Below are 10,131 nucleotides of genomic sequence, written 5' to 3' on the forward strand. Positions count from 1 at the left end.
GCAATTGCTGATCCACTGCAGGGTTGGGGGTGGGGGTAGGAATTGCTGATCCACTGCTGGGGTGGGGTGGGGTTAGGAATTGCTGATCCACTGCTGGGGTGGGGAGGGGTAGCAATTGCTGTTCCACTGCTGGGGTGGGGTGTGGTAGGAATTGCTGAACCAATGCTGGTGTGGGTGTGGGGGTAGGAATTGCTGATCCACTGCTGGGGTGGGGAGGGGTAGGAGTTGCTGATCCACTGCTGGGGTGGGGGTGGGGGTAGGAATTGCTGATCCACTGCTGGGGTTGGGGTGGGGGTAGGAATTGCTGATCCACTGCTGGGGTGGGGGTGGGGGTAGGAATTGCTGATCCACTGCTGGGGTGGGGAGGGGTAGGAATTGCTGATCCACTGCTGGGGTGGGGGGTGGGGTAGGAATTGCTGATCAACTGCTGGGGTGGGGAGGGGTAGGAATTGCTGATCCACTGCTGGGGTGGGGAGGGGTAGGAATTGCTGATCCACTGCTGGGGTGGGGGTGGGGGTAGGAATTGCTGATCCACTGCTGGGGTGGGGGGTGGGGTAGGAATTGCTGATCCACTGCTGGGGTGGGGAGGGGTAGGAATTGCTGATCCACTGCTGGGGTGGGGAGGGGTAGGAATTGCTGATTCTCTGCTGGGGTGGGGGTGGGGTAGGAATTGATGATCCACTGCTGGGGTGGGGGTGGGGGTAGGAATTGCTGATCCACTGCTGGGGTGGGGAGGGGTAGGAATTGCTGATCCACTGCTGGGGTGGGGAGGGGTAGGAATTGCTGATCCACTGCTGGGGTGGGGAGGGGTAGGAATTGCTGATCTACTGCTGGGGTGGGGGTGGGGTTAGGAATTGCTGATCCACTGCTGGGGTGGGGGTGGGGGTAGGAATTGCTGATCCACTGCTGGGGTGGGGAGGGGTAGGAATTGCTGATCCACTGCTGGGGTGGGGAGGGGTAAGAATTGCTGATTCACTGTATGTGTGGAGGTTGGGGTTAGGAATTGCTGATATACTGCTGGAGTGGGGTCGGGAGTAGGAATTGCTGATCCACTGCTGGGGTGGGGAGGGGTAGGAATTGCTGATCCACTGCTGGGTTGGGGGTGGGGGTAGGAATTGCTGATCCACTGCTGGGGTGGGGGGTGGGGGTAGGAATTGCTGATCCACTGCTGTGGTGGGGAGGGGTAGGAATTGGTGATCCACTGCTGGGGTGGGGGGGGGGGAGGAATTGCTGATCCACTGCTGGGGTGGGGTGGGGTTAGGAATTGCTGATCCACTGCTGGGGTGGGGAGGGGTAGGAATTGCTGATCCACTGCTGGGGTGGGGGGTGGGGGTAGGAATTGCTGATCCACTGCTGGGGTGGGGAGGGGTAGGAATTGCTGATCCACTGCTGGGGTGGGGGGTGGGGGTAGGAATTGCTGATCCACTGCTGGGGTGGGGAGGGGTAGGAATTGCTGATCCACTGCAGGGGTGGGGTGGGGTAGGAATTGCTGATCCACTGCTGGGGTGGGGGGTGGGGGTAGGAATTGCTGATACACTGCTGCGGTGGGGGTGGGGGTAGGAATTGCTGATCCACTGCTGGGGTGGGGAGGGGTAGGAATTGCTGATCCACTGCTGGGGTGGGGAGGGGTAGGAATTGCTGATCCACTGCTGGGGTGGGGGGTGGGGGTAGGAATTGCTGATCCACTGCTGGGGTGGGGTGGGGGTAGGAATTGCTGATCCACTGCTGGGGTGGGGAGGGGTAGGAATTGCTGATCCACTGCTGGGGTGGGGGTGGGGTTAGGAATTGCTGATCCACTGCTGGGGTGGGGGTGGGGGTAGGAATTGCTGATCCACTGCTGGGGTGGGGAGGGGTAGGAATTGCTGATCTACTGCTGGGGTGGGGAGGGGTTGGAATTGCTGATCTACTGCTGGGGTGGGGGGTGGGGTTAGGAATTGCTGATCCACTGCTGCGGTGGGGGTGGGGGTAGGAATTGCTGATCCACTGCTGGGGTGGGGAGGGGTAGGAATTGCTGATCCACTGCTGGGGTGGGGGTGGGGGTAGGAATTGCTGATCCACTGCTGGGGTGGGGGTGGGGGTAGGAATTGCTGATCCACTGCTGGGGTGGGGGGGGTAGGAATTGCTGATCCACTGCTGGGGTGGGGGTGGGGTAGGAATTGCTGATCCACTGCTGGGGTGGGGGTGGGGTAGGAATTGCTGATCCACTGCTGGGGTGGGGAGGGATAGGAATTGCTGATCCACTGCTGGGGTGGGGAGGGGTAGGAATTGCTGATCCACTGCTGGGGTGGGGGTGGGGGTAGGAATTGCTGATCCACTGCTGGGGTGGAGGTTGGGGTAGGAATTGCTGATCCACTGCTGGGGTGGGGGTGTGGGTAGGAATTGCTGATCCACTGCTGGGGTGGGGAGGGGTAGGAATTGCTGATCCACTGCTGGGGTGGGGGGTGGGGTAGGAATTGCTGATCCACTGCTGGGGTGGGGAGGGGTAGGAATTGCTGATCCACTGCTGGGGTGGGGAGGGGTAGGAATTGCTGATCCACTGCTGGGGTGGGGGTGGGGGTAGGAATTGCTGATCCACTGCTGGGGTGGGGGGTGGGGGTAGGAATTGCTGATCCACTGCTGGGGTGGGGAGGGGTAGGAATTGCTGATCCACTGCTGGGGTGGGGAGGGGTAGGAATTGCTGATCCACTGCTGGGGTGGGGGTGGGGTAGGAATTGCTGATCCACTGCTGGGGTGGGGGTGGTGGGTAGGAATTGCTGATCCACTGCTGGGGTGGGGAGGGGTAGGAATTGCTGATCCACTGCTGGGGTGGGGAGGGGTAGGAATTGCTGATCCACTGCTGGGTGGGGGGGTGGGGTAGGAATTGCTGATCCACTGCTGGGGTGGGGGTGGGGTTAGGAATTGCTGATCCACTGCTGGGTGGGGGTGGGGGCAGGAATTGCTGATCCACGGCTGGGGGGGGGAGGGGTAGGAATTGCTGATCCACTGCTGGGGTGGGGAGGGGTAGGAATTGCTGATCCACTGCTGGGGTGGGGGTGGGGGTAGGAATTGCTGATCCACTGCTGGGGTGGGGGTGGGGTAGGAATTGCTGATCCACTGCTGGGGTGGGGAGGGGTAGGAATTGCTGATCCACTGCTGGGGTGGGGAGGGGTAGGAATTGCTGATCCACTGCTGGGGTGGGGGTGGGGGTAGGAATTGCTGATCCACTGCTGGGGTGGGGGGTGGGGTAGGAATTGCTGATCCACTGCTGGGGTGGGGGTGGGGGTAGGAATTGCTGATCCACTGCTGGGGTGGGGTTGGGGGTGGGGGTAGGAAATGCTGATCCACTGCTGGGGTGGGGAGGGGTAGGAATTGCTGATCCACTGCTGGGGTGGGGGGGTGGGGTTAGGAATTGCTGATCCACTGCTGGGGTGGGGTGGGGGCAGGAATTGCTGATCCACTGCTGGGGTGGGGAGGGGTAGGAATTGCTGATCCACTGCTGGGGTGGGGGGTGGGGGTAGGAATTGCTGATCCACTGCTGGGGTGCGGGTGGGGGTAGGAATTGCTGATCCACTGCTGGGGTGGGGGGTGGGGTAGGAATTGCTGATCCACTGCTGGGGTGGGGAGGGGTAGGAATTGCTGATCCACTGCTGGGGTGGGGGGTGGGGTTAGGAATTGCTGATCCACTGCTGGGGTGGGGGGTGGGGGTAGGAATTGCTGATCTACTGCTGGGGTGGAGGTGGGGTTAGGAATTGCTGATCCACTGCTGGGGTGGGGAGGGGTAGCAATTGCTGATGTACTGCTGGGGTGGGGAGGGGTAGGAATTGCTGATCCACTGCTGGGGTGGGGGGTGGGGGTAGGAATTGCTGATCCACTGCTGGGGTAAGAGTGGGGGTAGGAATTGCTGATCCACTGCTGGGGTGGGGAGGGGTAGGAATTGCTGATCCACTGCTGGGGTGGGGGGTGGGGGTAGGAATTGCTGATCCACTGCTGGGGTGGGGGTGGGGGTTGGAATTGCTGATCCACTGCTGGGGTGGGGAGGGGTAGGAATTGCTGATCCACTGCTGGGGTGGGGAGGGGTAGGAATTGCTGATCCACTGCTGGGGTGGGGGTGGGGGTAGGAATTGCTGATCCACTGCTGGGGTGGGGGTGGGGTAGGAATTGCTGATCCACTGCTGGGGTGTGGAGGGGTAGGAATTGCTGATCCACTGCTGGGGTGGGGAGGGGTAGGAATTGCTGATCCACTGCTGGGGTGGGGAGGGGTAGGAATTGCTGATCCACTGCTGGGGTGGGGGTGGGGGTAGGAATTGCTGATCCACTGCTGGGGTGGGGGGTTGGGGTAGGAATTGCTGATCCACTGCTGGGGTGGGGGGTGGGGGTAGGAATTGCTGATCCACTGCTGGGGTGGGGAGGGGTAGGAATTGCTGATCCACTGCTGGGGTGGGGGTGGGGGTAGGAATTGCTGATCCACTGCTGGGGTGGGGAGGGGTAGGAATTGCTGATCCACTGCTGGGGTGGGGGTGGGGGTAGGAATTGCTGATCCACTGCTGGGGTGGGGGTGGGGGTAGGAATTGCTGATCCACTGCTGGGGTGGGGAGGGGTAGGAATTGCTGATCCACTGCTGGGGTGGGGAGGGGTAGGAATTGCTGATCCACTGCTGGGGTGGGGGTGGGGGTAGGAATTGCTGATCCACTGCTGGGGTGGGAGGGGTAGGAATTGCTGATCCACTGCTGGGGTGGGGAGGGGTAGGAATTGCTGATCCACTGCTGGGGTGGGGGTGGGGGTAGGAATTGCTGATCCACTGCTGGGTTGGGGAGGGGTAGGAATTGCTGATCCACTGCTGGGGTGGGGGGTGGGTGTAGGAATTGCTGATCCACTGCTGGGATGGCGGGAGGGGGCAGGAATTGCTGATCCACGGCTGGGGTGGGGAGGGGTAGCAATTGCTGATCCACTGCAGGGTTGGGGGTGGGGGTAGGAATTGCTGATCCACTGCTGGGGTGGGGTGGGGTTAGGAATTGCTGATCCACTGCTGGGGTGGGGGTGGGGGTAGGAATTGCTGATCCACTGCTGGGGTGGGGAGGGGTAGGAATTGCTGATCCACTGCTGGGGTGGGGAGGGGTAGGAATTGCTGATCCACTGCTGGGGTGGGGAGGGGTAGGAATTGCTGATCCACTGTGGGGTGGGGGTAGGAATTGCTGATCCACTGCTGGGGTGGGGTGGGGGTAGGAATTGCTGATCCACTGCTGGGGTGGGGGGGGTAGGAATTGCTGATCCACTGCTGGGGTGGGGAGGGGTAGGAATTGCTGATCCACTGCTGGGGTGGGGTGGGGGTAGGAATTGCTGATCCACTGCTGTGGGGTAGGGGGGGGTAGGAATTGCTGATCCACTGCTGGGGTGGGGGGGGTAGGAATTGCTGATCCACTGCTGGGGTGGGGAGGGGTAGGAATTGCTGATCCACTGCTGGGGTGGGGGTGGGGGTAGGAATTGCTGATCCACTGCTGGGGTGGGGAGGGGTAGGAATTGCTGATCCACTGCTGGGGTGGGGAGGGGTAGGAATTGCTGATCCACTGCTGGGGTGGGGAGGGGTAGGAATTGCTGATCCACTGCTGGGGTGGGGAGTGGTAGGAATTGCTGATCCACTGCTGGGGTGGGAGTTGAGGTAGGAATTGCTGATCCACTGCTGGGGTGGGGAGGGGTAGGAATTGCTGATCCACTGCTGGGGTGGGGAGGGGTAGGAATTGCTGATCCACTGCTGGGGTGGGGGTGGGGGTAGGAATTGCTGATCCACTGCTGGGGTGGGGAGGGGTAGGAATTGCTGATCCACTGCTGGGGTGGGGAGGGGTAGGAATTGCTGATCCACTGCTGGGGTGGGGGGTGGGGGTAGGAATTGCTGATCCACTGCTGGGGTGGGGGTGGGGGTAGGAATTGCTGATCCACTGCTGGGGTGGGGAGGGGTAGGAATTGCTGATCCACTGCTGGGGTGGGGAGGGGTAGGAATTGCTGATCCACTGCTGGGGTGGGGAGGGGTAGGAATTGCTGATTCTCTGCTGGGGTGGGGTGGGGTAGGAATTGCTGATCCACTGCTGGGGTGGGGAGGGGTAGGAATTGCTGATCCACTGCTGGGGTGGGGAGGGGTAGGAATTGCTGATCCACTGCTGGGGTGGGGAGGGGTAGGAATTGCTGATCCACTGCTGGGGTGGGGGTGGGGGTAGGAATTGCTGATCCACTGCTGGGGTGGGGAGGGGTAGGAATTGCTGATCCACTGCTGGGGTGGGGAGGGGTAGGAGTTGCTGATCCACTGCTGGGGTGGGGGTGGAAATAGGAATTGCTGATCCATTGCTGGGGTGGGGGTAGGAATTGCGATCCACTGCTGGGGTGGGCAAAGGTAGGAATTGCTGATCCACTGCTGGGGTGGGGAGGGGTAGGAATTGCTGATCCACTGCTGGGGTGGGTGGTGGGGTTAGGAATTGCTGATCCACTGCTGGGGTGGGGGTAGGAATTGCTGATCCACTGCTGGGGTGGGGGAGGGGGTAGGAATTGCTGATCCACTGCTGGGGTGGGGAGGGGTAGGAATTGCTGATCCACTGCTGGGGTGGGGAGGGGTAGGAATTGCTGATCCACTGCTGGGGTGGGGGGTGGGGGTAGGAATTGCTGATCCACTGCTGGGGTGGGGGGTGGGGTAGGAATTGCTGATCCACTGCTGGGGTGGGGAGGGGTAGGAATTGCTGATCCACTGCTGGGGTGGGGGTGGGGGTAGGAATTGCTGATCCACTGCTGGGGTGGGGGTGGGGGTAGGAATTGCTGATCCACTGCTGGGGTGGGGAGGGGTAGGAATTGCTGATCCACTGCTGGGGTGGGGGTGGGGGTAGGAATTGCTGATGCATTGCTGGGTTGTGGGGAGGGGTAGGAAGTGCTGATCCACTGCTGGGGTGGGGGTGGGGGTAGGAATTGCTGATCCACTGCTGGTGTGGGTGGGGGTAGGAATTGCTGATCCACTTCTGGGGTGGGGGTGGGGGTAGGAATTGCTGATCCACTGCTGGGGTGGGGTGGGGTTAGGAATTGCTGATCCACTGCTGGGGTGGGGAGGGTAGGAATTGCTGATCCACTGCTGGGGTGGGGAGGGGTAGGAATTACTGATCCACTGCTGGGGTGAGAGTGGGGGTTGGAATTGCTGATCCACTGCTGGGTAGGAGGTTGGGGTAGGAATTGCTGATCCACTGCTGGGGTGGGGAGGGGTAGGAATTGCTGATCCACTGCTGGGGTGGGGAGGGGTAGGAATTGCTGATCCACGGCTGGGGTGGGGAGGGGTAGCAATTGCTGATCCACTGCAGGGTTGGGGGTGGGGGTAGGAATTGCTGATCCACTGCTGGGGTGGGGTGGGGTAGGAATTGCTGATCCACTGCTGGGGTGGGGGTGGGGGTAGGAATTGCTGATCCACTGCTGGGGTGGGGAGGGGTAGGAATTGCTGATCCACTGCTGGGGTGGGGAGGGGTAGGAATTGCTGATCCACTGCTGGGGTGGGGAGGGGTAGGAATTGCTGATTCACTGCTGGGGTGGGGGGTTGGGGTAGGAATTGCTGATCCACTGCTGGGGTGGGGGGTGGGGTAGGAATTGCTGATCCACTGCTGGTGTGGGGAGGGGTAGGAATTGCTGATCCACTGCTGGGGTGGGGAGGGGTAGGAATTGCTGATCCACTGCTGGGGTGGGGGTGGGGGTAGGAATTGCTGATCCACTGCTGGGGTGGGGGTGGGGGTAGGAATTGCTGATCCACTGCTGGGGTGGGGAGGGGTAGGAATTGCTGATCCACTGCTGGGGTGGGGAGGGGTAGGAATTGCTGATCCACTGCTGGGGTGGGGGTGGGGGTAGGAATTGCTGATCCACTGCTGGGGTGGGGAGGGGTAGGAATTGCTGATCCACTGCTGGGGTGGGGAGGGGTAGGAATTGCTGATCCACTGCTGGGGTGGGGAGGGGTAGGAATTGCTGATCCACTGCTGGGTTGGGGGGTGGGGTAGGAATTGCTGATCCACTGCTGGGGTGGGGAGGGGTAGGAGTTGCTGATCCACTGCTGGGGTGGGGGTGGGGGTAGGAATTGCTGATCCACTGCTGGGGTGGGGAGTGGTAGGAATTGCTGATCCACTGCTGGGGTGGGGAGGGGTAGGAATTGCTGATCCACTGCTGGGGTAGGGGTGTGGGTAGGAATTGCTGATCCACTGCTGGGGTGGGAGTGGGGGTAGGAATTGCTGATCCACTGCTGGGGTGGGGGTGGGGGTAGGAATTGCTGATCCACTGCTGGGGTGGGGGGTGGGGGTAGGAATTGCTGATCCACTGCTGGGGTGGGGAGGGGTAGGAATTGCTGATCCACTGCTGGGGTGGGGAGGGGTAGGAATTGCTGATCCACTGCTGGGGTGGGGAGGGGTAGGAATTGCTGATCCACTGCTGGGGTCGGGGTGGGGGTAGGAATTGCTGATCCATTGCTGTGTTCGGGGGTGGGGGTAGGAATTGCTGATCCATTGCTGGGGTGGGGGGTGTGGGTAGGAATTGGTGATCTTCTGCTGGGGTGGGGAGGGGTAGGAATTGCTGATCCACTGCTGGGGTGGGGGGTGGGGTTAGGAATTGCTGATCCACTGCTGGGGTGGGGTGGGGTTAGGAATTGCTGATCCACTGCTGGGGTGGGGAGGGGTAGGAATTGCTGATCCACTGCTGGGGTGGGGTGGGGGTAGGAATTGCTGATCCACTGCTGGGTTGTGGGGAGGGGTAGGAATTGCTGATCCACTGCTGGGGTGGGGAGGGGTAGGAATTGCTGATCCACTGCTGGGGTGGGTGGGGGGTAGGAATTGCTGATCCACTGCTGGGGTGGGGGTGGGGGTAGGAATTGCTGATCCACTGCTGGGGTGGGGGTGGGGGTAGGAATTGCTGATCCACTGCTGGGGTGGGGGTGGGGGTAGGAATTGCTGATCCACTGCTGGGGTGGGGAGGGGTAGGAATTGCTGATCCACTGCTGGGGTGGGGGTGGGGGTAGGAATTGCTGATCCACTGCTGGGGTGGGGAGGGGTAGGAATTGCTGATCCACTGCTGGGGTGGGGAGGGGTAGGAATTGCTGATCCACTGCTGGGGTGGGGGGGGTAGGAATTGCTGATCCACTGCTGGGGTGGGGTGGGGGTAGGAATTGCTGATCCACTGCTGGGGTGGGGAGGGGTAGGAATTGCTGATCCACTGCTGGGGTGGGGGTGTGGGTAGGAATTGCTGATCCACTGCTGGGGTGTGGTGGGGGTAGGAATTGCTGATCCACTGCTGGGGTGGGGAGGGGTAGGAATTGCTGATCCACTGCTGGGGTTGGGGTGGAAATAGGAATTGCTGATCCACTGCAGGGTGGGGAGGGGTAGGAATTGCTGATCCACTGCTGGGGTGGGGGTGGGGGTAGGAATTGCTGATCCACTGCTGGGGTGGGGGGTGGGGGTAGGAATTGCTGATCCACTGCTGGGGTGGGGTGGGGGTAGGAATTGCTGATCCACTGCTGGGGTGGGGAGGGGTAGGAATTGCTGATCCACTGCTGGGGTGGGGAGGGGTAGGAATTGCTGATCCACTGCTGGGGTGGGGAGGGGTAGGAATTGCTGATCCACTGCTGGGGTGGGGGTGGGGGTAGGAATTGCTGATCCACTGCTGGGGTGGGGGTGGGGTAGGAATTGCTGATCCACTGCTGGGGTGGGGGTGGGGGTAGGAATTGCTGATCCACTGCTGGGGTGGGGAGGGGTAGGAACTGCTGATCCACTGCTGGGGTGGGGGAGGGGTAGGAATTGCTGATCCACTGCTGGGGTGGGGAGGGGTAGGAATTGCTGATCCACTGCTGGGGTGGGGAGGGGTAGGAATTGCTGATCCACTGCTGGGGTGGGGAGGGGTAGGAATTGCTGATCCACTGCTGGGGTGGGGGGTGGGGGTAGGAATTGCTGATCCACTGCTGGGGTGGGGGTGGGGGTAGGAATTGCTGATCCACTGCTGGGGTGGGGAGGGGTAGGAATTGCTGATCCACTGCTGGGGTGGGGAGGGTAGGAATTGCTGATCCACTGCTGGGGTGGGGGGTGGGGGTAGGAATTGCTGATCCACTGCTGGGGTGGGGTGGGGGTAGGAATTGCTGATCCACTGCTGGGGTGGGGAGGG

This window comes from Mobula hypostoma, chromosome 3 (assembly GCF_963921235.1).
Source record: "Mobula hypostoma chromosome 3, sMobHyp1.1, whole genome shotgun sequence".
In the NCBI taxonomy this organism is placed as follows: Eukaryota; Metazoa; Chordata; class Chondrichthyes; order Myliobatiformes; family Myliobatidae; genus Mobula; species Mobula hypostoma.